Source organism: Mytilus californianus, unplaced genomic scaffold (genome assembly GCF_021869535.1).
Source record: "Mytilus californianus isolate M0D057914Y unplaced genomic scaffold, xbMytCali1.0.p SCAF_33, whole genome shotgun sequence".
Taxonomy (NCBI): domain Eukaryota; kingdom Metazoa; phylum Mollusca; class Bivalvia; order Mytilida; family Mytilidae; genus Mytilus; species Mytilus californianus.
This window is the reverse complement of record NW_026262683.1, coordinates 1,959,836-1,987,219: the sequence shown is the minus strand read 5'-3', so window position 1 is coordinate 1,987,219 and position 27,384 is coordinate 1,959,836. Positions and strand designations below refer to the sequence as shown.

General features: G+C 33.1%; 3 long non-coding RNA genes across 4 annotated transcripts in view; 1 reads left to right on the top strand and 2 right to left on the bottom strand.

Moving 5' to 3' along the window:
- LOC127736579 (uncharacterized) overlaps positions 1 to 27,384 on the bottom strand; it is a 42,981-nt gene that overhangs the window by 2,348 nt on the left and 13,249 nt on the right. For both annotated transcript variants that reach the window (XR_007999056.1, XR_007999055.1), the window contains exon 2: positions 26,379 to 26,411. This is a non-coding gene — a long non-coding RNA (uncharacterized LOC127736579). The remainder of the gene's footprint in view (positions 1 to 26,378; positions 26,412 to 27,384) is intronic.
- Positions 4,857 to 7,919, top strand: LOC127736578 (uncharacterized). Its single transcript, XR_007999054.1, has 3 exons — positions 4,857 to 5,054; positions 7,357 to 7,425; positions 7,822 to 7,919. It is a non-coding gene; the product is annotated as an uncharacterized LOC127736578 (long non-coding RNA).
- LOC127736580 (uncharacterized) lies at positions 10,466 to 12,000 on the bottom strand. Its single transcript, XR_007999057.1, has 2 exons — positions 11,629 to 12,000; positions 10,466 to 10,992 (listed from the first exon to the last, which is right to left on the bottom strand). It is a non-coding gene; the product is annotated as an uncharacterized LOC127736580 (long non-coding RNA).

Here is a 27,384-nt window from a genome sequence, read left to right as displayed (position 1 = left end):
GGTCTCTCACTAAGTGACTTTCTTTTTGTAAATTGTATATTCATACTTTCATTCATGTAGACTCAGTGCGCTATACAAAATGTAAAAACAAATCCATAAAATCCTAAAAATAGGGGCAAAATACAAAGGTTATTAAGTAGGACGTGATCTTAACCCTTGCCTTTATGGCCTTCATTAATGTCTTTGGTCCCCGGATTTCATTTCAAAGATCCCATGCCTCTATCATGAACCAATATTTAGAAATATGTAATAAATTATTAATCTTACATTTCGGGTGCATTAACTCCCATTAAGTCACGTCATGTAATTTTCAGGCAATGCAACAATTCTGCGCTTCAATGTGTCAAACATTTTACATCGACTTTTATTTCTCTACCTATTACTGGTTCTGACTTTAATAGCTGGTAACAAGCAAATGTCAAAATGAAGGTCATGACCTTGATCTTTTACATACCGCTTACATCAAATATGTAAATGGATATAACTACTATAATACGCCAACGGATTATTTCGACCCATGTAAAAAAGACGCGACATGTCGCAGGGAACAATTAAACAAACTCTTTGTCGATATCTCTGATGGTTTCCCAGATTATTTGCTAACAAGGTTTTGGTTTCAGGGGAGATACATTCTTTAGGAGAAATGGTACGCATAAACAGGGTGACTGCAATATAACTTATGGTCAACTAATGCATGATACCTAATATCATTCCAGTCACTTATTTTTTTTAGCAGTTGTCATTTAAGTTGGCGGAAAAAGAATAATCCGAAAAATCATAGTAAGGTATTTCCCTTTGTAAAAGGAAAGACCTAAATATTAATCAGAAGAAATATAGTAAAGGGTTTCTCGTAAAAGAAAAGAACTTAATGATAAAATACGTAAGAATTTCAAATAAAATTTGAAAAGAGATATAAAACTTTACGAAACAACTTATCCAAATCGGACGAACTCTTGCAAAATCCGCATAGAACAAAGGGAAACAATTTTCCAATCAAAAAGACACAAAAAAATAAGCAAAAGTTAGAAATAGGTTTCATAACGAGTGAGAATTGGATATCGCTTGATATCAACTCGAGGTATTTAATTTCAATGCTAGTATTATAAACTAGAGGCTCTCAAGAGCCTGTGTCGCTCACCTGTATTTACTTTTTTTTTGGAAATCATGTAAAATAAGGTTAAAGTCATAATTAATAGTATTAGATATTAGATATTATAGTGATATCTAAGATAATAACAAATAAAATGCTCCGCTGGGCGCAGCTTGATACGACCGCAGAGGTCGAACCCTGAACAGTTGGGGCAAGTATGGACACAACATTCAAGCTTGGTACAGCACTGAATTTGGATGGTGATTAAATATTTGACACAGCACAGGTTTCTGACACAGAATGGATGTGGTCTAAGAACTTAAAAATTTTTAATTTACCTATTCAAACCATATCATTATTATTTTCTTTTATATATAAATCAGAAATAAACAATTTAAAATGGAAAATTTTATAGAAACCCCCCCCCTCAAATTTTTTGAACCCCCTTATGATTCATCACCCAAAACTCAATCCCAGCCTTCCCTTTGTGGTATGGTACCTTGCAGTACAATTTCAGAGAGATCCATACTCTTGAACACAAGTTATTGTCTGGAAACTAGAAAAATGCTTGTTTTTTTTGCCCCTTTTTGGCCCCAAATTCCTAAACGTTTAGGGCATTTACCCCCAAACTCAAACCCAGCTTTCCCTTTGTGATACGAAACCTTGTAGTACAATTTCATAAAGATCCATACACTTACACACAAGTTATTGTCCTGAAACTAGAAAAATGCTTCTTTTTTGTCCCTTTTTTGGCCCCTAATTCCTACAATTTTGAAGCAATTAGCCCCAAAATCAATCCCAGCCTTCCCTTTGTGATATGGTACCTTGCAGTACAATTTCAGAGAGATCTATACACTTGAACACAAGTTATTGTCTGGAAACTAGAAAAATGCTTATTTTTGGCCCCTTTTTGGCCCCTTTTTCCTAAACGTTTTGGGCAATTACCCCCAAACTCAATTCCAGCTTTCCCTTTGTGATATGGAACCTTGTAGTACAATTTCAGAAAGATCCATACACTTACACACAAGTTATTGTCATGAAACTAGAAAAACCCTTTTTTTTTTACCCTTTTTTGGCCCCTAATTCGTAAAATTTTTAGGCAATTACCCCCCAAAATCAATCCCAGCATTCCCTGTGTGATATGGAACCTTGTGGTACAATGTCAGAGAGATCCATACACTAACACACAAGTTATGTCTGGAAGTTACAAAAATGCTTATTTTTGGCCCCTTTTGGCCCCTAATTCCTTTACTGTTGGTACCATAACCCCCAAAATCAATCCCAACCTCCCTTTTGTGGTATTGAACCTTATGGTAAAATGTCATAGAGATCCATTCACTTAAACTAAAGTTAGAGTGCGAAAACCAACGTGTCTTCGGACGACGACGACGACGCCGACGACGACGACGACGCCAACGTCATACCAATATACGACTGCAAAATTTGTTTGCGGTCGTATAAAAACTGCAAAATTTCTGTAAATTTACTAACTCAGGGGCAGCAATCCAACAACGGGTTGTCGGATTCGTCTGAAAATTTCAGGGCAGATAAATCTAAATCTGATAAACATTTTTGCCACCTGTCAGATTTGCTCTAAATGCTTTAGTTTCAGAGATATAAACCAAAAACTGCATTTTACCCCTATGTTCTATTTTTAACCATGTCGGCCATGATGGTTGGCAGGCGGGGTCATCGGACAATTTTTTTAAACTAGATACCCTTATAATGATTATGGCCAAGTATGGTTAAATTTGTCTCAGTAGTTTCAGAGAAGAGGATTTTTGTAAAAGATTACAAAAATTTACGAAAAATTGTTAAAAATTGACTATAAAGGGCATTAACTCCTAAAGGTGTCGACTGACAATTTTGGTCATGACGACTTATTTGTAGATCTTACTTTGCTGAACATTATTGCTGTTTACAGTTTATCTCTATCTATAATAATATTCAAAATAATAACCAAAAACTGCAAAATTTCCTTAAAATTACCAATTCAGGGGCAGCAACCCAACAACGGGTTGTCTGATTTGTCAGAAAATTTCAGGGCAGATAGATCTTGACCTGATAATCAGTTTTACCCTTTGTCAGATTTACTCTAAATGCTTTGGTTTCAGAGATATAAGCCAAAATCTACATTTTACCCCTATGTTCTATTTTTAGCCATGGCGGCCATCTTGAATGGTTGGCGGGGTCATCGGACACATTTTTTAAACTAGATACCCTAATGATGATTGTGGCCAAGTTTGGTTAAATTTGGCCAAGTTTTTTCAGAGGCGAAGATTTTTGTAAAAGCTAACGACGACGGACGACGACGACGGACGACGGACGCCAAGTGATGAGAAAAACGAGCCTTAGGATTCATTATTATTCGTTGGATACCAATTTTTGTGGATTTCGTGGCTACAATTGAACCACAAAATTAAATGTTCAACGAATGACATATTTTATATAGACTTGTACGCAGACTTCGACAAAAACACGAAATTAAATATCCACGAACATGCAAGTTTTCCTTAATCAACGAAAATTGGTACTTACGGAAATAAATGAATCCACAGTATTACTATTTCAATTAAATAACGAGAGATGATATCAAGCGATATCCAATCCTTACGATTTGTTAAACCTATTTTTCTTATGGTCAACACTCTCATTGTGTTAACATAAAAGTCTGCGAATCGTTGTTCTAGTCTTTTGCACATACCAGTACGACGTCATATGTTCTGTTCCGGCGTCAAACTTTAACATCATACATTTCAAAACTTTTTGTACGCTTCAGACAGTTGGAAAGCAAGTCCTTGGAAACGTCCGTTGTCGTCAAGCTCTATCAGCAACAATAGCAGGGGGAATTAATTAGGTGGCGCTACAGTCGTCCGTGACGTCAAAAAGTCCGCCAAATCAATCGGCTAAAAGATTGACGTTTAAAGTATTTATTTCAACTTGTCATGCTTTTATTATAATTGAATTTTAAAATTTGTAGGTTTTGCGACCAATATAGATTCAATACGTCATACAAACATTATCAAAAGTAGCTTGTTATTGCTATTTCTTTATCCTGTCCGTTCTAAAAAATTTCAGCCATCTTTTTTGTTCACCAAAAACATCGATTTTTCATAACTTGACGTTTGCGTATCCAAATACGGGAGAGAACGGTAATAACCTTAAATGAAACCGGGTAAACTATTTCAAATTTCTACACAATTTTGAGGCCATCATTTTTTACTATTAAACATCAATTTTGGTGACCACCAGTCATGTCAATTTGTACCTGGTTCTGGCTGCGTTTCTACTTCAAAACAGTAAAGTTCAACTTCTTTTCATTGTACCTGTTTCCAAAGTTCTCTAAAATACTGATTTTATTATAGATATGAATGAAATTGTGATTAAAAATTGTTGTTTTTCACAATTTCATACGATACCTCCATTTTAAAGTAATTAAAACCCTTTTTGATCCCCTAAACAAATTGACGGTGACATTGTTTTCTTTTTAAAGAATAGTCATATAACGTTTACAAAATATGTGTCAGGGTCATGTGCATAGTGAAAATTTACACATTGGACAAGTGAAACAACAAACAAAGTTCTTCTTTATGGCGTTTGAAACTATAGGTCTGAGAAAATTTCATTTATACTGGAAGCAAATATGACAAATTAATGATGGCCTATTGATAAACAAAAGCACAAAAATAGCAATAGAAAATGCATTGCAAAGAAAATTTCTGTAGGAAAAAACATATGAAAAAAGGAAATGAAGGTCAGTTAATAGGAATCATTCACGACTTTTCACGCGTGGCGTCGCTGCGGTTCCATAAGTGGTTACTTGAACGCTTCAATCACGTAAAACGCTTGCATCTGTATTTACAACGTAAACAATGGCATCCGATGATTACAATACCTGGTCTGTTCCAGAACTAACGTTACGTGGAGCTGTCACAAGAGACAGAAATATAGATCTTATAGAAAGGTAAACGATGTATTTACAAAATATTGAGATTTCTTCTATTATAAGCGGAAACGCCGCTACAGTACATTGCCAAAAAGCTTTCGTCACCTACATTTTTGGGCTATATATTTCATATAAAAAGACGTTTATTCGAGGCATTTATGGTTGTATTTTTACAAATAATGTGTTGAAAAACGCTGAATTGTATATAAAGAGTATTTGTTTGTTTTGTCATAGCTCTGTCATCAGTTGTTTTTATCTGTTTATTTTCTCCTGATGTGAACACATATAGGTCTACTATTTTTTACAATTTAATTTGGTTGAAATATAAATATATAGCAAGATTGTTTATAATAGACAATAATATTTATGTTTATCTCAGAAGAAAATGAAAATAAACAAATAATTATTCTGCTGTTGGTACCAAGTTGCATAAAATCAAATCAGAAATGTCCCCTAAATAATCTTTTGAAGTGCAATTTTATATGAAATATTTAGTGTGAAATACCAAGTGACAAATACATGTACCCCAAGTTAGAAAAAAAAACAAAATAAAAACCCCACTGAACATATAAATAGTCATGAATATATAATTAAACTTTCTATGATACATTTAAATGATTTTGTATAATAATAATTAAAAATAGGGGTTCTTATACAGATATTATCTGTTGGCCATGAAATGTGATACAGACCATGCAGACTGGGCAAGGGAAAATTAAATTTATCTTGTTATATATATAATTGGACTATTATACTAATAGTCTATTAGTCCCAGTTATATATAAACAATTTATTACTTTTGAAAATGGGACAATTACACAAGGAAAGTATTAAATCCTCCCAATACCACTTTTAAACAAGACATGATTCTACATTTTTAAGCTTTAAATCTTTTAATATGTCTCAGCTTCATCAACTTAAAAAAAAAAGACACTGTAAAAAAATATAAAGGCCCTTCTCTGCAAACTTTTTACATATAACATGATGGGGCCATTTTTGGAAATTTTAAAAGATATGTACATCTATAATGAAGTTTTATTTGCAATTCAAGTTCAAACAAGGAATTATTTAAATATGGAATAATTTCAAATTCTGCAAAATTGATTAGAACATAATTATGAAAACTAACCCAACTAAATATTTTTTAAACTTAGAAATGTGGTCCCTATACATGTAGTTCTACGTCCTTTTTGAATCCTATCTGTTCTTGGCAGATAATCTTATAAGATTCTAAATAGTTTTCTAAACTATTATACTCTAGAAAAAAATGTTCCTAAACTAGTAAAAAGGGTTATACCTCTGTTGTTTGAAGGGCTAAGCCTATTAAAACATCTTCCTTTGAATATGGGTTAAATAAATTTTCTCTCCAATAAGAACTTCTTGCTAGAGAGAAAATGTTATTAATTTTTAAGAAAAAAGTAGTGTTTTATAATTATATAAACATATCATGCCCAACAATCAGCATACAAAATTTTTTCAAAATTTCATTAGTTATACCATTAAATCCACATGATATCGTGTTTTTCAAATATTTCATGGCAAGCAGAATTTAATCTATGTAATAGTACTTTAAAAAATCTTTACCTACATGTTTTAAAAAAATTCAAACCATTCCTTAGCTTGTTTAATTAAACTTTGGCTGGAACATGCATTAAATATTTGTCACTGGACATTAAGATTCCAACAATCAATCAATATATTTGAACTTGAATCATTGATTTCTTTCCTTTTTGTCTTGCCTTGACAGAGTCCAAAAGCAAGACATAGCATATATTAGGTATGCTGTTTTCAACCTCATCAACAATGTATTAGTTAGTAAAGTAATATAAAATAGTGAAATATTGCAGACATTTTCTACTGGTAGATATTTGTACATGTAACCATGAAAGACAATATATTCATTATACAGTTTTCATGATTAATCGCACAGGCACTTGTCTCAGAAAAAAATTTCCTATATACCTTAATATAACACGTGTTATAGGAATTTTTTTTCTGAGACAAGTGCCTGTGATTAATCGCTAGCCCTTCAAGGCCAGGCCAGATACTTTTTTGCAAGTTAGTATAGATAATTGTTAATGTGTCAATCCTAGTCAGGAGCCTTTAATTTAGTAGTTATAGTTGGTTAATTTCTGATATATATACATATATATTTGTTTTTTTATTGTCTTATTTTATAATTTAAAATCAAGCCATTAGTTTTCTAGTTTGAATTTTCTTTCATTTTTGAATGTTGTGACCTTTGTAGCTGACTAGTACAATGTGATTTTTTCTTGACTGTATTTTATTTAATATTTTGACTTTTTTTTATCTTTTGTAGAATCAATTAGAAGAGCCAAAATTTATAAGCTTAGATTCAAAACATTCTGGAGGAGCAGATTGTGTGAAGGTATTTATCCTTTTATAGCCTCAATCTATATCACAAAAATGTATTTGTGTTAAAATATACAATTACCATTAAGAGAGTTGATTTTTTGTAAGACCAAGTAAAGGTTACAGGTCCTAATCTCTGTTGGGAAAATGGTATTGTACAGTTTTATGTTAGTACTGGTGAACTCTACCGTTACAGACTCGTATGATAATAATACACCTGAAACTCCACAGATGTACGTGTATATCTTCCGAATCCAGCCACACTGATTCGATGTCGCTTTTCAATATAAATTTTTATGAAACCAGACTGGATTAAAATAAAATTTTCTCGTGTAATTTGATGAAATTTAAATTATCTCCACTAGTTTACTCACTAAACAACAGGACTAATTTGTTAACATTTTCTTTACAGAAGCCAGCAGAAGTCAAGAGAAATAAAAAGAATGGAACAAAAGAAAAATTGAAAAAGAACAGTGAAATGACAAAATTAAATATTTTTTTTGCATTTCTTATTGTTGTTATCTTGTGTATTGTTGACCAAGACAGCAAAGAAAACCATCGAAAAGCTGTTCAGACAGAAAATGACAGATGCTACACATGATCAAACAAAAGATAAAAAAACACTTCTAAGAAAAAATTTGTTCAATGCTGGACCTAATGAAATGCATGAGGATATTTATAATCTGAAAAAAAATGCTTTGCTGAGCGCAGCCTAATACGACCGCAGAGGTCGAACCCTGAACAGTTGGGACAAATTTGGACACAATATTCAAGCTTGATACTGTCTGAATTTGGATTGTAATCAAATTTTTGACATAATATAGGTTTCTGACACAAAATAAATGTGGTCAAAGATCTTATAAATCCATTGCGCAATACTGTGCAATTGAAGATTTCTTCTTGAAATTTTTCAAAAATTCGAAATTTTAAAAATGTTAAAAATTTATTGTGAACAAAAATTTTGAAAAAAATTCCCCCCCCCCCCCCAGTTTTTGAAACCCCCCTTGGAGCAATAACCCCAAAACTCAATCCCAGCCTTTCCTTTGTAGTATGGAACCTTGTAGTACAATTTCAGAGAGATCCATACACTTTCACACAAGTTATTGTCTGGAAACTAGAAAAATGCGTTTTTGGCCCCTAATTCCTACATGTTTGGGGCAATTAACCCCCAACTCAATCCCAGCCTTCCCTTTCTTATATGGAACCTTGTGGTACAATGTCAGAGAGATCCATACTTACACACAAGTTATTGTCTGGAAACTAGAAAAATGCTTGTTTTTGGCCCCTTTTTGGCCCTTAATTCCTAAAGTGTTGGCGCTATAACCCCTAAAATGAATCCCAACCTTCTACTTGTGGTATTAAACATTGTGGTACAATTTCAGAGCAATCGAAATACTTATACACAAGTTATTATCCTGAAACTAGAAAAATCCTTGTTTTGGGCCCCTAATTCCTAAACGGTTGGGACCATCATCCCCAAAATCAATCCTAACCTTTCTTTTGTGGTATTGAACCTTCCTAAAAAATTTCATAAAGATCCATTTACTTAAAACTAAAGTTATTTTCCGGAAACCAATGTGTCTTCGGACGACGACGCAGACGACGACGACATCATACCATTATACGATCCCAAAAAACATTTTGCGGTCGTATAAAAATTATTACCTCTATGTAAGTGAAACAAATTATGCGGTATGGGCTTTGTTCATTGTTGAAGGCTGTACGGTGACCTATAGTTGTAATTATTTCTGTGTCATTTGGTCTCTTGTGGAGAGTTGTCTCATTAGCAATCATACCACATCTTCTTTCTCATATGTGTTCAGTGCAAAATACAAAAAAATGGACTATTCAATAAAATTGATATCTAAGACAGGAAATATTGGGGTTTGTCAATGAGACATCAACCCGACAAAAATAGACAAAATATATGTAGATTAAGCTGGCATCAACAGCATGCAGACAAAGTAAAAGGAGATGTGGGGTAAAGATCAGTATGACGGCAGTTGTTTTCTCAAATGTGGATCCAGGATTTTGAATCTAGATAAAGTGATCCCCCCACTCCACTCTGAAGTAACTGTATTAAAACAAAGTCAATGTAGGACTTTCTTTGAGATATAATTGTGTCTAGGAGACACAATTGATGCCCCCGTAGATGCAAAGTGTTATTTTAAAATAACTATAACATTTAACCGCTTATACCCCAAAAATGACAAAGTTCAACTATCTCCCAAAAGGGCAAATATTAATAAAAATCAAAACCCTAACCACATGCACATCTTCAATATATGTACAAACAGACAGCAAAGTGAAAACTTCCTAGGATTCTAACTGTAGGAGGAGTTGTGCTGAATAACTATATACCCATAATGGGACGGACGGACAGACAGAAGGACAGACAGGGGTAAAATAATATGCCCCCCAACTTTCAGTTGCGGGGGCATAAAAAGGGGTCATCAGGCCCCAAACTAGACAAAGTTTTGAGAGTAATAAACAAATCTGGATTAACCATAAATGTAGCTCCATAAAGGCCATAAAGGGGGGACCCAGGCACCCCACTCCTAAATCTGTCTCTGATATTAAACATTGTTTATATGTTTCTGAATATTTTATAAAAAGACTTGAAAGATTATGTTAGAAAACATTTTTATAATGATATTTCGTATAACATTTAAAAGGTTTTTTGAGAATATGAAGATTATAAAAACATTTTGTTAAAAAATATTTTTTGAACTTTTTCAAAACATTTTATCCTGAAGAAATGAATTTTTATATGTTTTAAAAATGTTTCAGGGATATTTGATTAACAAACACATCCAAATCATTTATAAGACATTTTACAAACATTGTCGTCAAAATTCAGTAACATTTTAATGATGTTTTAAAAGTATCATGAAAATGTTTTGAAAATATTTTTAACGCCATACATTTTTGCAAGATTTTGATATTTTGCTACAATATTTTTTCAACATTTTTCTATTTTTTTTTTGTGCTAACTGGGAAAGCAGTGGTGAAACAGCACCCCATTAGAACAAATAATAAAATCAATTGCATGTAAATCCATTTCATCTTTTATGCATATTTATTTACAATGTATTTTTATGAAATTAGAAAGAACACAGCAAACACAGATAATTCTTGAACCAAGTTGAGTTAGAAGTTTCCACGTGGAATTACATGTTTCAGATTTTTTATTCCCCTGCCACAGCGGAGGAGGGGCATTACATTTTACCCTTGTGTAACTTTTAGACAATACAAGGACTCTTTTAATGTGAATTCGGTTGGACGACACTTTTCTATCACAAACTACTTTCTTCTGATCTAGTTGGAATTTCCCTTTCAGAAAAGTTTGTGTGTTAATATAAGGAACTGTCTTGGCTAGTAAATAAATCCTGTTCCATAATTCCACTATTTGCCATTTGTTGTCACCTTTGTCAAATTTTTTTTTACATCTGGTTCTGACAGAAGTATTGATCCTCGCACTTGCAGCCACTTGGATTTTAACCATGAATTCATTTCAAACATAAAGATGTATCCCATCCATCGCTTCATGGTTGGGTAAAAAGTCTGTTATCCATGATGGCTTCTGAAATATTAAAACAGGAAAACACAAAGCATCATGTTATTTAATAAACTGCAGGTTCAGAAATTTTTCTCATCATTCATAAAGGACAAGCGTTTAATGGCTTATGCAGGGATGTGTGTGATGTTTTTCTCTCACAAAAATACTCTTGATTTCCAACTTTGATGAATTAAAAAAAAATTGTTCTGACAGCTTTTGCCATAAGTTTAATGTAAAGTCCTTATAAAAATTCAGACTTTATTGCGACAAACAAATAGAAAAAATATGCTCATATATACCATGTTTTTTTTTAGAATGCAATATAGGGATTGTCATATTTCCCAATACATGTAGTTCTCTTCCTTTCAAGCATTTTTTTGTCAGGGAAATATATTTCACTTGCTATAATTAAGTGCACAACATAATTATTATTTCTTATTTACAATGCAAACAAAGGTAAAAGGGTGAAAAAATGTGAAGACTAGAAAAAAACTTACAAAGTGTTAGGGTATATTTGAAGAATAAAATACATCCCTGTGTCATCCCCCTATTATAATAAATAATAACCTGTCAAATTATTGGGCTGTTTAATCGAGAAAAAATAAAACAAAGAGGTTAAATACTGTACTAAATATAAGAAAAATATAAATACATAATAACCTAATCCTGTTGTTAGATAATCTCCTGGCATGACATGGTTACCAGCTGGTTATGGCAAACTTGGTCGAATAGTTTCCGCCGGGTTTCCCTAGATATTTTTGATGGGTGGATCAACTCTCTTGATGCCTTCTCTCCATTTTAAAAGAATTTCATGGTCTTTTGGGATTCTGTGGTCCCCCTTCAGAATAATTGCAGCCGGGGACACAACAATTTTGAAGCTTAGTTTGGTGAAATTAGCGAGTGTAGATTGTGGTTACTAATGTAAACATGTGCAACGTAATGCGATTCAAGCGTCAAAGTGATTAAAACGTTTCCGACAACCACTTATGGAACACCAGCGACGTCTACAGGAAGAAATATTACGAATGATCCCTATTATATTTATATTTTATAAGTTAAACAGAGCCTTGCTTATTAGTTATCTCTTTACTAAGTAAGCTACATTAATAAGAGCAAACACTAGCTTTTCAAGTCAAACAAGAAATTAATTCATAAGAGATGTGTTCTTACAAAATTGATTTTATTCAAATGGCAAATTCTTGTCAAATTTATTCATCATTGATCATTATTAAAGTAAAATGCAAAAGATTTGTCATACCAACTTTCATTTCTGAGATTAATATCCAATTATTCAGATAAAATATACAATACTTTGTTTATAAATATGTAAAGCAGCAGATACAGCAACCTATAGAGAAGAAGCCCCATTTTTTTTCAAAGAGTTTACTTTCATAATCTATAAAATACCCTGAGAAATTGGACAAAGGCTACTGTGCTAGCTAATCTAATAGTTGAATTTTACAACAATAATGATTTTAAAATTCAAAATTATGTCACTTTCACTTATAATTTTAAGCATTTTTTTTTACAGAATTTTTTTCATTTTTTTGGTAAACTTTTCCTTTTTCTGTAGGATATTTTCTAGGCTGTACTGTACTGTTCAACTTAGAAACATAGGCTTGAGTTAAAAGGCTTTTTTACTTTGAAGAAACTAAATTTTGACTCTTGGTCCCACTTTATTAAAATATAAAATATATAAAATGGTCAGTACTATTTTTCTTCAGAAAGATTATTTAAATTGTATACAGTATGTTTTATTGCATTAAACATTGTTAGAAGTAGTTAAAAAAATCCATTAGGAGTGATCCCATATCCCATTATAAAAATTGCAAACTGAAAGTAAATGTCATCAGCCAGAGCTAATTTATATCAGTTTAGCTAGGTTTTTAGATCTAATTTTTATCATTTTTTTTTCTTTTAATTTTAATTTTTTACCTGTAATCCTTCTCTGAAAAGTAGGGAAGTATCTCTTCTTAATATTATAATAACATAGTTGTTAATCGAATTTCTTTTATTTTCTTCTTGATTTTTGTAAAAAAAACTCCTTTTTATTCATTTTGGTGGTTTTTTTATTTTTGACTGGTGATATCAAGGGGAGATAACCACTTGCACAAATCGGCAAAAAAACCACCGCTTCGTGTTGAACATAACTTGACGTCCGCGTATCCAAAACTGTATTGCCTAGATATTCATATCGAGTGTTTATCTTAATGAGATGCTTTATTAAATTTAAATTCAGCCCATCATTTTAAGTTTCCTCGAAAATATTTAGGTTTTTCGATCAGGAGCCTTGACAATTTTCACACAAACTTCAAGTTTGAAGATAAAATAAAGAATAAAGGACTTTGAGTTGATGTGTAAGTTTTGACGAGTTAAAACTATGTATATTCAAGATTATTTTGATCAATAAGTTTTTACCATGACAGTGGTATTTTAGTGAGTAACAGTGAGGTTTGTCTCATCCGTAGTTTTACTGAATTTTCACGGTCACGTGACTCTATTGTTGCTGATAGACTTGGGGTCAAACCGTGACCTGCTTTCCAACTGAGAATGTAATAAAATTTAACAAAAAGAAGATTTTCAGGTGAAAAGTTTGAGTGTTCAGTATATTATTTAAAGAAATCACATATGTCCGTTGTCATAGACGAAATGTGCGTCGTCTTAATCTTTGAAAGTAGAAGTATAGTCTGTGACTTTTGGGGCCTGAGGCTCGGTACCGACGATGTTATCTGATGTAATCGGATGATTGGTTATATAACGGAACCCAATATATATTTTATCATTACGCAATGACCGGAACCGAACCAACATTTTTTATATAAATGGAGTTTATAAATAAATGTAAATAAAATTAACAATTGAAATATCTATCTCACGTGTAAAATCATGTTTAAACATGATACGAATAATTTAATAGGAATACTTAGAGGTATATAATGGGGCCATTTGACAGGCTGACGCAAACAATTAACGGAACTGAAGAGGGAGGAGGGGAATTTATAAATGTAAATATTTAGTAATATATACTGATTGTTTTCATGTGCCCGCTCTGGATACCGAGTTATGTAACAAGAGTTAATGGGGTAATAAAAAAAAGACTGACGCAATAACCAGAAATGAGGAGGAGGGGAGGAAGGATTCGGCTATCATTTATGATAAGATACTTATCTAAGGACCTGCAATGACGCTAAGGTTTTTTTAACAACCTTGATAAAGTGTTGAATAAAAAAAACCAAAATATTATCGATTGTACAATTTACTACGGATATTTTGACTTTCATTTTTTTTTAAGTTTTCGATCTTTAAATTCAAGTTCAGGGTAGATAAATGGAAACAAACATGCTTGGATAAAATTAGTTTCTTTTCATTGCAAATGAAATCTATTCAGTGTTGACCGTTTTATGGAGTATATTGTGGTCTGGACATTTTCCTTTACGACGAGAAAATGTTCTTTATATTCTCTTCACCCTAAGAGTAACTGGGATAATGGTATAGAAATACGTTTACTTTTGGTCTTTTTGTGACCGTCAGTAAAACTCTTGCTTATGATGAGCGTCCGTTTGGCTGTGCGGGATGTATAAATACGCAGCCACTTCCGGTCAGAATTCTGTCCCTCACCAATATACCCTGGGGCTGATCATATTCCAGTGGCAGTCCAAATTTCCCACCCTTTAATCCGGTTGATTACCTATTACAGGACCTACTTATTGTATTTATTGTTAATTTATTTCTCGTCCTGAACATGCATGAATTATTTGCCACTGGACTAAAGTAAACAGCAATCTATCAATCAAATTAACTTTTTAGCAGAGTGTTTTTTATGAACTTGCAAGGTAATACGTTTTAGTAGTTAAAGCAAACTGTTGCAAGGTTGTCCATTGCCTTATTTTCATAGGATCGTGGTATTTTTTACATACCAGACGGGGAGTGCTGTCTTTTTCTTCTAATTATTTATCCTCATAAGGGAAAGTAGACAATAGTTCAATTGCCACTTTTATCGATTCTATGAAGTAGATTTTTAATTACGGCCTGCACATGTGTCGGACTATTGGGGTGTCGGACCAATTGGGTGTCGGAATAGCGGAGCGACACTAAGGAAACTACGATTTCAGTTATTTTACCGTTTCTACACGGGGCAAAGAGGTAGTGCCAACCTCCCTTGAATTGGTATCACAGCAGGGACATTTTCAAAAATTCTTTCAATCTTTACATACACTCATATTCAAGGATAGTATCACAGCCTTATTTGTGATCTTAAGGTTCTAACAATATATAATTGCTTATTTTCGGTTGACTGTTATGGAATATCCGTTTCACAGATGACAACGAATATGTCGTAACTACAATCCAGTCCCTTTTTCTCCGAATGTGACCTACCGAATTAGACGTATCACCGGGTTTGTACTAACATGAGCAACACGACGGGTGCCACATGTGGAGCTGGATCTGCTTACCCTTCCGGAGCACCTCAGATCACCCCCAATATTGGTGCATGGGTTCGTGTTGCTTAGTCTTTAGTTTTCTATGTTGTGTTTTGTGTACTATTGTTTGTATATTTGTGTATTTCTTTTTAAGCTCACCTGGCCCGAAGGGCCAAGTGAGCTTTTCTCATCACTTGGCGTCCGTCGTCCGTCGTCCGTCGTCGTCGTCGTCGTCGTCGTCGTCGTCGTCGTCGTTAGCTTTTTACAAAAATCTTCTCCTCTGAAACCACTGGGCCAAATTTAACCAAACTTGACCACAATCATCATTAGGGTATCTAGTTTAAAAAATGTGTCCGATGACGCCGCCAACCAATCAAGATGGCCGCCATGGCTAAAAATAGAACATAGGGGTAAAATGTAGATTTTGGCTTATATCTCTGAAACCAAAGCATTTAGAGTAAATCTGACGTGGATAAAACTGATTATCAGGTCAAGATCTATCTGCCCTGAAATTTTCAGACAAATCTGACAACCTGTTGTTGGGTTGCTGCCCTTGAATTGGTAATTTTAAGGAAATTTTTCAGTTTTTGGTTATTATCTTGAATATTATTATAGATAGAGATAAACTGTAAACAGCAATAATGTTCAGCAAAGTAAGATCTACAAATAAGTTGTCATGACCAAAATTGTCAGTCGACCCCTTTAGGAGTTATTGCCCTTAATAGTCAATTTTTAACAATTTTTTGTATATTTATGTAATGTTTTACAAAAAATCTTCTTCTCTGAAACTACTGAGACAAATTTAACCATACTTGGCCATAATCATTATTAGGGTATCTAGTTTAAAAAATTTGTCCGATGACCCCCGCCTTCCAACCATTATGGCCGACTTGGTTAAAAATAGAACATAGGGGTAAAATGCAGTTTTTGGTTTATATCTCTGAAACTAAAGCATTTAGAGCAAATCTGACACGTGGCAAAAATGTTCATCAGATTTAGATTTATCTGCCCTGAAATTTTCAGACGAATCCGAAAACCCGTTGTTGGGTTGCTGCCCCTGAGTTAGTAATTTTACAAAAATTTTGCAGTTTTTTGTTATTATCTTAGATATCATTATAATATCTAATATCTAATACTATTAATTATGATTTTTAACCTTATTTTACATGATTTCCAAAGCATCAGTAAATACAGGTGAGCGACACAGGCTCTTGAGAGCCTCTAGTTTAGCCATGGCGTTGTCAGTTTATTTTCGACTTATGAGTTTGAATGTCCCGTTGGTATCTTTCGCCTCCCTTTAATTTCCAAACAGATTACCAAATTGTAAGTGCCTGAAGATAATTCATAACCGCTATTTTGACAAATTTTGGCAAATTTTGAGCATTTATCACAAAAAATATATAAGAAGATCATTGTTAACCAAAACTAAGCTCTTTGGTATTTAATTTCCAGTAGGATTGGACAACTTTTAGATGTTGACCTTTTGAATGAAAACAAATAAAGGGTGAATGGGTCCTTTCGCTTTTTGAAGTCGAAAAATGAAATTATTAAAGGTAGCTGGAGTGTCTAAATGTTCGACGATAAACTTCTGTACAGGATTTCTGGGTCGATGTTCGTTCAAATTTCAATCTTAAATCTGGGGATCAGGGCTCTTGTTTTCTTTCTCGTTAAAATACATTGAAAATGACGAAATCACGGTTATTCTATATGGGTTATTTTTTAAGGGAAACTTATTTTTTTCTTTATTTAGGAAAAATTTAAAGATAGAATTGGTCAAATTTCCATGAGAGAATTGCTTTTCATAAATACTTACAAAATCTCAAAGCAAAATAGGGTGTCACAGGCCTTATTTTCTTGAAAATTAAAAAAAAAACACAAATTGTCCTTTAAAATTTTCTATAATTATCTGCCCTTGATTTTAAATGATTTTTTTTCTGAAAATTTAAAACAAACTTTACGGCACTTAATTTTTTGATAGTTTAGTCTTAAAATTTCAAGTTTTAGATGTTTCGGTTGTATAGTGAATGATACGTGGTAAACTACTTCAAACCAAAAAAGTAATTTTGCAACATGCTCAGAAGGGATGCTCAGAAAAAGTCACCCGATCTATCTTAAGGATGTATTCTTCTGAGGTTTCAGTCTCGTTGAAATCTCGTTCGGGAATTATTTCCAAAACATGTGATACAAGTGGAAAATATCAATGAATATAAAAAAATATTTTGATCAAACTAAACTCTGTGAAAAAAATTGTGTACTTACAATAAGTAGTTTTTGAGTAATAAAATTTTCAAATTTTATTTAACCAATCTGGTAAGTGTCATCAGCCAAAATGTTGAGAAAATAGGTGAGGGTACAAAGAAATGATTTTACCAAAATTATGTACATCTCATATCATTTTTTTTCTTTTCAAAATTCTTATATATGTATTTTTTCAATCATTTATAACAAATAAGTTGAAATAATATGCTTTCTTGTTCTAAAAAATGAGAAAAATCCCAAATTACAAAGTTGACAGCATGGTCAATTTAACACTAAAAAAGCAACAAAATTTTATAAAACTTTCTAATATTAACACCAACCTATAGTTTTTTTAGTTAAATTTATTCAGATTGATCCACTTCATCTTTAGTGAAAGTATGAAAAAAGTTTAATTGTGAAATTGTGATTTTTTTCATGATAATAGCTCAAAAATGGGTAAAAATTGATGAAAAATGGGAAAATAATTAAAAATTGGTACTTTCAAATGGCCGTAGCAAAAAAAGAAGTGCACCACCATATGATTTTTTCTTCGTCAGTTCCTTTCTTACAGTCATATAAACCTCAAAATTATGTTAAGAAAAAAAGTTTAATTCTAGAAATTTTTTGCTCCTCATATGTGTACATCCTTATGTCAGATTAAAAAGCTATGGCAGGATTGAAAAATGTTAAAAGTCGCCAGTTACTGTCAAAGTTCAGTTTAAGTGATCTATGTAGAATTAGGCCTATACAAATGACCTATAGTATATAGAGATCTTAGAAGTCCCTTATTATTGAAAGTTGTATTGATTTTGGAAGAACTGTTGGTAAAAAAGACAGACTTGCTTTGCTTAGAAAAGCAAAATCTAATTTTAAATAATCCAGATTAAAATTAAATGCTCTGCAATCTTGTTCTTTCGTCTAGTTCTGATTTCCAAGACCACTGGTGAAGCTTAGATATTTTATTGTGAAATGATAGGAATCCAATTTGCCAAAACATTTGGTTCTGTCGGTAAAAGACAAAACTGAGACGCCCGACGGACAACAACTATAATCTTTGTTTTCTTACACCTTAATTCGCTAAATAAAAATACTTGTCGAAGGTCTCTTCTGAACAAGTTCTGTGAATATTTTAGCATCTCCTTGGCATATCCAATTTCTGCTGTAGCCCTAATATAGAGACCCTGTGATTATCTATATACACTGGGGTACCCCCGAGGGATAACTTTCGAAATCCACCTAATGCTTTTCAACATCCTTCGTATAACCCCTTTATGTTCTCCCTTTTGTCTTCACCGTCAAAGGAGTGTCTGGATCCGAACCTGCTATACAGGTATATTGTGTTGTAGGTTTCAGAATTTTGATATTTGTCATAACGAAGGTCAGAATTATGAGCGAAACAGAAATTCGTGCAATACAGGTAGGATAATTCAATTTAATTTTCGGAGGAGGGGGAGGGTCGACCTGAAGATGTTGGAAAATAATCTGCTAGGCTAGTAAGAACTAACAAAATAATTTCGCCTATGACAGGATTAAATGTATATTCTTCCCCACAAATTGCAGGAAATAATAATTTACATAACGGACATAAACTAACCAAGCAACAGGCGAAAACTAATATTTCGTTCGCAAAAATTCCAAGCCCTCTTCCCCAGAAAATGAAATGATCGTCGCCTAAATGAGTAAAATCCTCGAAGACATCCATCATTCCTCTTCTGGATTTTTAGATTAATTGTTTGATTTGTTTTCTAAACAAAAAGTCTTTCTGAAGGACGAGATATTTGACTTAGATTTGAAAATGTTAGGGTAGGTTGGAAAGAAGACTATTTTTTCCTTCCAATATAACCTTTGGATCCTCAAGGAATTGTCGAAAGAATCGAACTGCTACATTTCCCACGCGAGGTGCTCTCGCTACTACCACTAGCCTATCAAATCAAATGATAAAACTATACTAAACGTTCCGAATAAATGACAAAATACCACCACCAAGACTCAGTGTTGATTAATTGTTTGTTTGTAGACGTATTGCAGCAAATTTTATAAGCATAACTACGAGAAAATTTTAAACGTCGTCTGTTTACATTATTATGATGAAAATGAAAACACTACATTTCTTTTACTGTATTGTCCATTTGGATTATAAACCGATGAAACACCCGACACTTCAATTACGTCTAATTTGCATACTAACGCACCCGTTAATAGCGCACCCGTTATCACAATGTTTACGGAAACGTTTGTGAATACCACGTTAAATTTTAACGGACGTACCCGTTAACGGCTCCGTTAAGTTAACAAGTCCGTTAGTTAACGGATGCTTCGTAAATAAGCTCCCTGATCGGAAACGGATCACAATATTGTTATTCCCCTTGTCAAATACAACCAAGAGATTCGGAAATGTGTGGACTGTATTGTGCTTATTAGAGATGTAGAGGTATGTCGGATATTATGAAGGACTTTTCGACAGATGACTTGCAGGACAACGATAGAAAAATCATTGCACAGTTTCAATAAAAAAAAGAACGGATAAATACAAAGTGCCTCATTAAAATAAAGAAATAGAGGCTCTAAAGAGACTGTGTCGCTCACCTAGGTCTATGTGCATAATCAACAATGGACTCTCTCCAACATTGTAGACAAGAATAGAATTCATGACAAACATTTCTTTTTTTTTTATCTTGTATTGCTGATCATTTTGTCTGTTTAGTTTCTCTCTATATTCTTAAAATTTTTGATCAAAACACAAAAGTTTCTATCTATCTATTATAATTTTTAAAATATAAGGCAAAATCGCAAAACAAATGGTGAAAATCGTCACCAAAGGGCATTTACTCTAATTAGGAGTCGAATAATTATTTGGACAATGTTTACTTATTTGTAGATCTTGTCTTGATGATCATTTTTGCAACAAAAAGTTTCTCTCAGTCTGTTATAGTTTTCAAGATAAAAGGCACAAACGAAAAAAAAAAAATGGTAAAAATTGTCATTTAAGGGCAATAACTCATATAGGAGTCGCCTGACAGTTTTGACGTCAATGAACAATTGGTAGAGCTCAACAATTTGAACATTTTTGCCCATTTCAGAATTTCACTTTTTATGACGGTTTTCAAAATAATAGACAAAACTTGCATTTTATCCTTATGTACTATTTTTAGCCATGTCGGCCATCTTGGTTGGCGGGCGGGCTCATCGGACACATTTTTTTAAAACTAGTTACCCCAAGGATGATTGTTATTAAGTTTGGTAAAATTTGGTCCAGTAGTTTCAGAGGAGAAGATTTTTGTAAAAGTTAACGACGACGGACGCCAAGTGAAGAAAAAAGCTCACATGGCCCTCTGGGCCAGGTGAGCTAAAAAGAAGATAGAAATTAAAAGACAAAGGACAAATTCTTAAACCACCTAGGTCTCAAGTCCTGAATCAGATCTCAAATCTGAAAGCGTGAAAGAGATTTTCCAATTCTATAGATGTAAAGATCGATATAAAATTAATATGGATGATATGTAATCATTTAATCATGTTTACTTAGTATCGGATGCTTTGCACACGCGTACGGTAGATTCTGTAGAAGAATTTGATTGGTTGATTTTTTGTAAGTCCAGTGATAACTATTACCATGTGTTTTTCCATTTACATAACAAGTGTTGCAAGTCCAGTGGCAATTATAACAATACTCACTATATTTCACGCTTCAATCCCGATCGTGATATATTTTATTCCGATCAATCTATTTGAATTGATCGAACATGTCTAAACATGATTTGACTTGATAGATCGATACTTCATTTGTTTAATTTAAATTATTCTATTTACTGTGGATTCATTATTATTCGTTGGATACCAATTTTCGTGGATTTCGTGGGTAATGGTCAACCACGAAATTAAATGTTCAAAGAATGACAAATTTTCTATAGTCTTGTATGCATTTTGGTAAAACCACGAAATCAAATATCCACGAATCCGAGAGTTTTACTTAATCTACGAAAATTGGTACCCACGAAAATAAATGAATCTACAGTACATTATTTAATTCTGATCTGGATAGATAAGTTACTTTTACACACACAAGGCAACAAAAGTAGTATCGTAAAGTAATTAATCCCTTAAAGTCATATATGAAACGAGTTTCTTGAAATTTAAATGTTATCGAAATTATTGAACCAATCCATGCATATATACTAAACTAAGTCTTGCATGCACGTTTTTTTTTTTATATTTATTACACATCTATAACGTATTATCGACAAATAATATTTCATTCAGTGGTTGTTGATAGCAAGCTAATTAACTTTCGAGTTTGTTGCCAAAGTTTACCGGATCGTGACATTGATAAACAATAAAAACAGAGCACGTAGAAAGCGCGACAGATAAGTGAATTGAAAGAGCCATGACATTTGTTTTTATATTTCCATGCGTTCCCATTCGTTAATTAAACTATTCCTTGACAGTTGTTAAATGATTTGTTGTATTATATTTGTTCTTCAAGAATCTGTTATTTCTATTTACCTTCAAAAGCACGTGTGTTTACATTCTTTCATCAAGGTTTTTCCCCTCGCACTTGCGCTGTGCGGTGGCCGAAGTTATAACGAGAGGTCTCGTAGTAAAGGTCACTGCATACGGGAAAATATCGGCGAATTAGTGTCTGGGAAGTCAATAAATCAATATCTGTACATTTATGAAGATTTTGATAATATAAATGATTTTTTCACTTCTTTTAGAGTAAAACTTAGCCATTCAAGTACTCCCCCGTATAAAACATGTTCACCTTTTTTTTTAATTTTGAAGTTTCATATGACTTTAACAATCTTCATAGGTGAAATAAAGTAATACAAATCAGTATCTGTACGATTTGTAAATATATATCACTTAAAGGATCATAAAAATGCAATAATCTTTTGCTTATCTCCTTTATCGTATTTGTTGATTTTATCACTTTGATGCAGTCATGTGTGTATTGTAGTTCATTCGTATTCATGATATATAAACTTCGTATTTTTTTAGTTATTTTTTAGTTTTTTGTTTGGGGTCCTTCTCCCCCCTCCTCCGCAGCTCTGGTTTATGAGTCAGTCTTTCTTATGACCTCATTAAGTCTTGTTACATAACTCGGTACCCAGTGGGGGAGCACAAAAACAACCAGTATATACTACTAAATATTTACATTTATAAATTCCCCTCCTCATGAATTAACACGTGAGATGGATATTTCAATTGTTAATTCAATTTACATTTATTATAAACTCCATTTATATTTTTTTTGGATTAGGTTCCGGTCATTGCGTAATAATAAAATATTAGGTTCCGTTATGTAACGCATCACCCGATTACATCAGATAACATTATCGGTACCGAGCCTCGGGCACCGAACGTCACAGTTTATACTTTGTCTTATCGAACTTGGTATGAGTGGAATAGTAAGTTTTTTGCCCCCCGAGGTGCAACTATTGCCCTGAGGCGTAGCCGAGGGCAAAAGTTGTATCCGAGGGGACAATGAACTTACTTTTCCACAAATATCCAGTCAGTAAGTGTTTTAATATACCGAAAGACACAAATGACCCAAAGTTATGCCAAGGACTGAACGACACAGCTGACCAAAATTCATTTAATTTATATTTGTAAGAGACAACGGACACATAGTGATGACAAATATCAGATTTGTAATATATATTCCAATAACTTCAATAAATTTCGTCTGATGCGACTTGGTCTGTGTTTGAACGACTCGGGAATCAACGTTAATAATTGAGATGAATTGCGATAGTTTAGAATGAATTGTTAAAACCCGTTGGCCAATCCCGTAGCTGCAGTTGAAATTCCGCGTAATGTAATGACGCTTGCGGTCAAATAGTTTCATCGAGGGGAAATAGTTGGAAACTATTGACCGGTTAAATAGTTCAACGCTTGCAATTTGAAAAATAGTGAAAATATTGTGTGCTTATTTGATATAGAAAATCATAACTGAGGTATAATAAACTATAATATTAAGAGTCATCAATGAACTAACGAGTAGCCAAAGGAAATGTCGTTATATCGTCTCACTCTTCGTGCAAGAAACAGATAACAGGCCATAACCACAAGAGAAATAATCTGTATCAACTCGATGGTGTAATATGGACGTTTGTTTACGATTAAAAGTGCTTTCGAAACCACAATCGTACATTTACAATAAGGATCTTTAACCTATGTTATTTTAAATATTCAAGAATGCATATTGTGTGTCTTCCTTATCATATACAGGTAATTGCTTTAGAATCTCGTTACACTGTGATTCCAATTTTTTTTTCAACTAAGCTGCATATAGATGAAAAAAATCACAAAAATTATGCACACACGAAATCTAAAGATCTTTCCATACACAAATTTGCAGTGTGTTTCATATAGTCACTATCAGGATTCAATTGCTTGCAATCTACCTACATATATTTGTACAACAAAGTTTTGGAGTGCACTTATGTTTATTGTCACGGGAACTTAAATATACAATTTTTTTTTATATAAACTAGAGGCTCTAAAGAACCTGTGTCGCTCACCTAGGTCCGTGTGCATCTTCAACAAATGATACTCTCCATCTTTGTGGACTAAAATAGAATTCATGAAAAAAACACTTTTTTGTTGATCTAGTCTTGCTGATCATTTTTGCTTATTTAAGTTTCTAACTATCTAATATAGTGTTTTCAGATACTAGGCAACAACGCAAAAAAAATGATAAAAATCGTTATTAAAAAGAACAAATCCAATAAGGGGTCATCAGACAATTTAAACCATGTTGACGTCTTTGTAGATCTTGTCTTGCTGATTAGTTTTGCTTATTTAACTTACTATTTATCTATTATAGTTTTTCATATAAAAGGCAAAAACGCAAAAATTGGTCAGAACCATCATAAATGGACAATAATTCAAATTAGGGGGTCATCAGATTATTTCACCTATTCAACTTATTTGTAGACCTTGTCTTGCTGATCATTTTTGCCTATTTAAGTTTCTATCTATCTATCATACTTTTTCAGATAGCAAGCAAACACGCAAAAAAACTAGTAAAAGTCATCGTTATAGGGCAAAAACTCCAATAAGAGGTCATCATATGATTTCAACCGTGTTAACTTATTTGTTGAACGTATCTTGCTGATCATTTTGCTATATTAAGTTTCTCTTATCTATTATAATTTTCAAGATAATAGGCAAAAATTTAAAAAAGTTGGTTAAATTCGTCATTTAAGGGCAATAACTCCTATAAAAAGTCGTCTGACAGTTTGGAAGTGAATAGACAATAGTTATTTCTTATCATTCCAGACATTTCTGCCCGTCAGATTTTCTCTATCTAAAGTGGTTTTCAAGATGAAAGCCAAAACTTGCATTTTACCCCCATGTTCTAGTTTTAGCCATATCGGCCATCTTGGTTAACCGGTGGACACATTGTTGAATTAGATACCCTAATGATGATTGTGGCCAAGTGTGGTTAAATTTGGATCAGTAGTTTCAGAGGAGAAGATTTTTGTAAAAGTTAACGACGACGGACGACGACGGACAATGACGATAGACGACGGACGGCAAGTAATGAGAAAAGTTCACTTGGCCCTATGGGCCAGGTGAGCTTAAATAGGTATGCAATGCAGTATCATAAATTAACGTCAGCTTAACGAAAACGTCAGTGTTTTTTCGATTTCTTTTCTGTAGTATTTATTATTTCAAATTATTTTCGGGTACTTGTATTTCATTTAATTATTTGTAGTAATATGATACAAGTGCGACCTAACAGGGTACCGAATAAGGGACTTTGAATGGAAAATGTAACAGAAAATAGTCAAAACAAATTCCTGAGACGGAGGTTATCGTTTCTCCTTGACTTAGACTCACGCGATAACTTCAATTCTGACAGAATATTTTCTGCCAGGTAGAAGCTTAAGAAAACTATTTTTGTTAAAAAGTTATAATGAATTATAGTCAAACATGCGAAACTAGAATATTTAAATATGTGCAGCACTTGGATATATAAAAGTTAAATGCATTTTGAGGTCTAGAAAATTAATCTATCATCTGGATTTTATTTGTCATTTTTTCTATTTTTGTTTTAATAATTTGCAACTTTACTGAGAACGTGCCAACATCTCAGAAATGAATAGTCTCGTCAGGAAACTAATCAGGATTTGTAATGTTTGTTCTGATTTGAAATTCATCAAAGTAGAAAATTCATATTTTCGGTTCTTATAACAGGCTTGAATTAAGAGACATGCGCTTCTTGTCAAAAACTTGTGAATCAATTACATTAATTAATTGTATCATTGCATGAGATGAAAGATGATGTCGAAGGCATACTTTAAATCTATGTCTTTTAATTGGCTTTTTGGAACTATTTACGTCAACACATTTGGTGTGAAGATACTTCTTGATGCTTCAATAATACTTTAATGGTTATTAAGACACTCTAGAGTGTTTATTAATAGGGTAGTTTTAAGAAACTCCTAAACTGGTGGGAAGAAAAGCAAGGGTTGACAATATTTCTATGCCCAGTCAAGCCTGGGGGTCTCGAAATCATATGATAGTTGTTATGGGATGCGTTGATAACTGTAGCCTTACGTATTATAGTGAGCTTAAATCTAATAGCTTCATCTCAGAAACCTCTGGAACTGAATGAAACACAGGGAGACTGTTTCTTTAGCAGATAATCATTAATTTCAATTTACGGAAACTAGAATTCATCTACCAATTGACTCGATTGGTTATTACATAAAGTAATTCCACAAATTACCAACAAAAACTTACATCATGGCATCATTTGGTTGGCCCTCTTCTTCCCTGAAAAGTATTTATAAACAGTCTTGTAATTTGATATGTATAATGTACCTTTGAATTTTATTTCCTCCTTATCTTCCAGTAAATTCCAAGAAAACAAATGCTACACATCTTTTATTAGGAACGTCACATTTGAAAACATCACTCAAAATAAGACTATTCGATTCGTCGTATATTATATGTCAAATCACAAGTAATTCTTCTTCTCAAAGGAAAGGTGAATAACAAAAATAAAACAAAATTCTGTTTTAGATTGAATACACGCGTCAACTGAATACCAGATGGTCTTGAATCCGTAGTCAAAATAAGGATGTTGAGATCATGCACATGATGTCGGTTAAAATATTCATTATTTCTTAAAAGTTAATATAACTGCAAGTTATAACTCTTGTTTGAGTTAGTGTTATTTTTCAAGAAAGAACATCCATTGAATTAAGGAAACAGTCCTTATTCTCTTAAATCGAGTGAAAAAGGGTAACAAACAAAATATGAAAGAATTGCATGGACTCAAAAATGAGCGGGCCGGGTGTGTCGACAGGGTAAGCGTCTCCTACTATGAATGCTCGACCCACCATGCTAATCCACGTTCAGTCAAAATGTCACAATCGGGAATAGGACACAATCGATAAAATCACTTATTAGACGACTATTCTGGTAAATAACGATCTAGGACAATGAAAAAATGTCTATGGTGAGTGAGAGACACTCATATCGTATCGGTCAGCTAATCCCTGATGTTGAAAATATAATTTTAGGAGTGTCGATTGCATTGGTTCTTCCTCATAACTCTTTTGGGACAGTTTTTGTGTAAGGAGCATACCCTCTGCTAATGAAATGGGTATAGCGTGAATATGCACAACCTTAACGTATCAATTGAGAAGTGTAAATGCGATACGGTGGGGCAGATGCTATGTTATTGCTCTGAAATGGGAAGATGACAATTTGAAAAATAAAATCATCACGATTGTCATAGTTT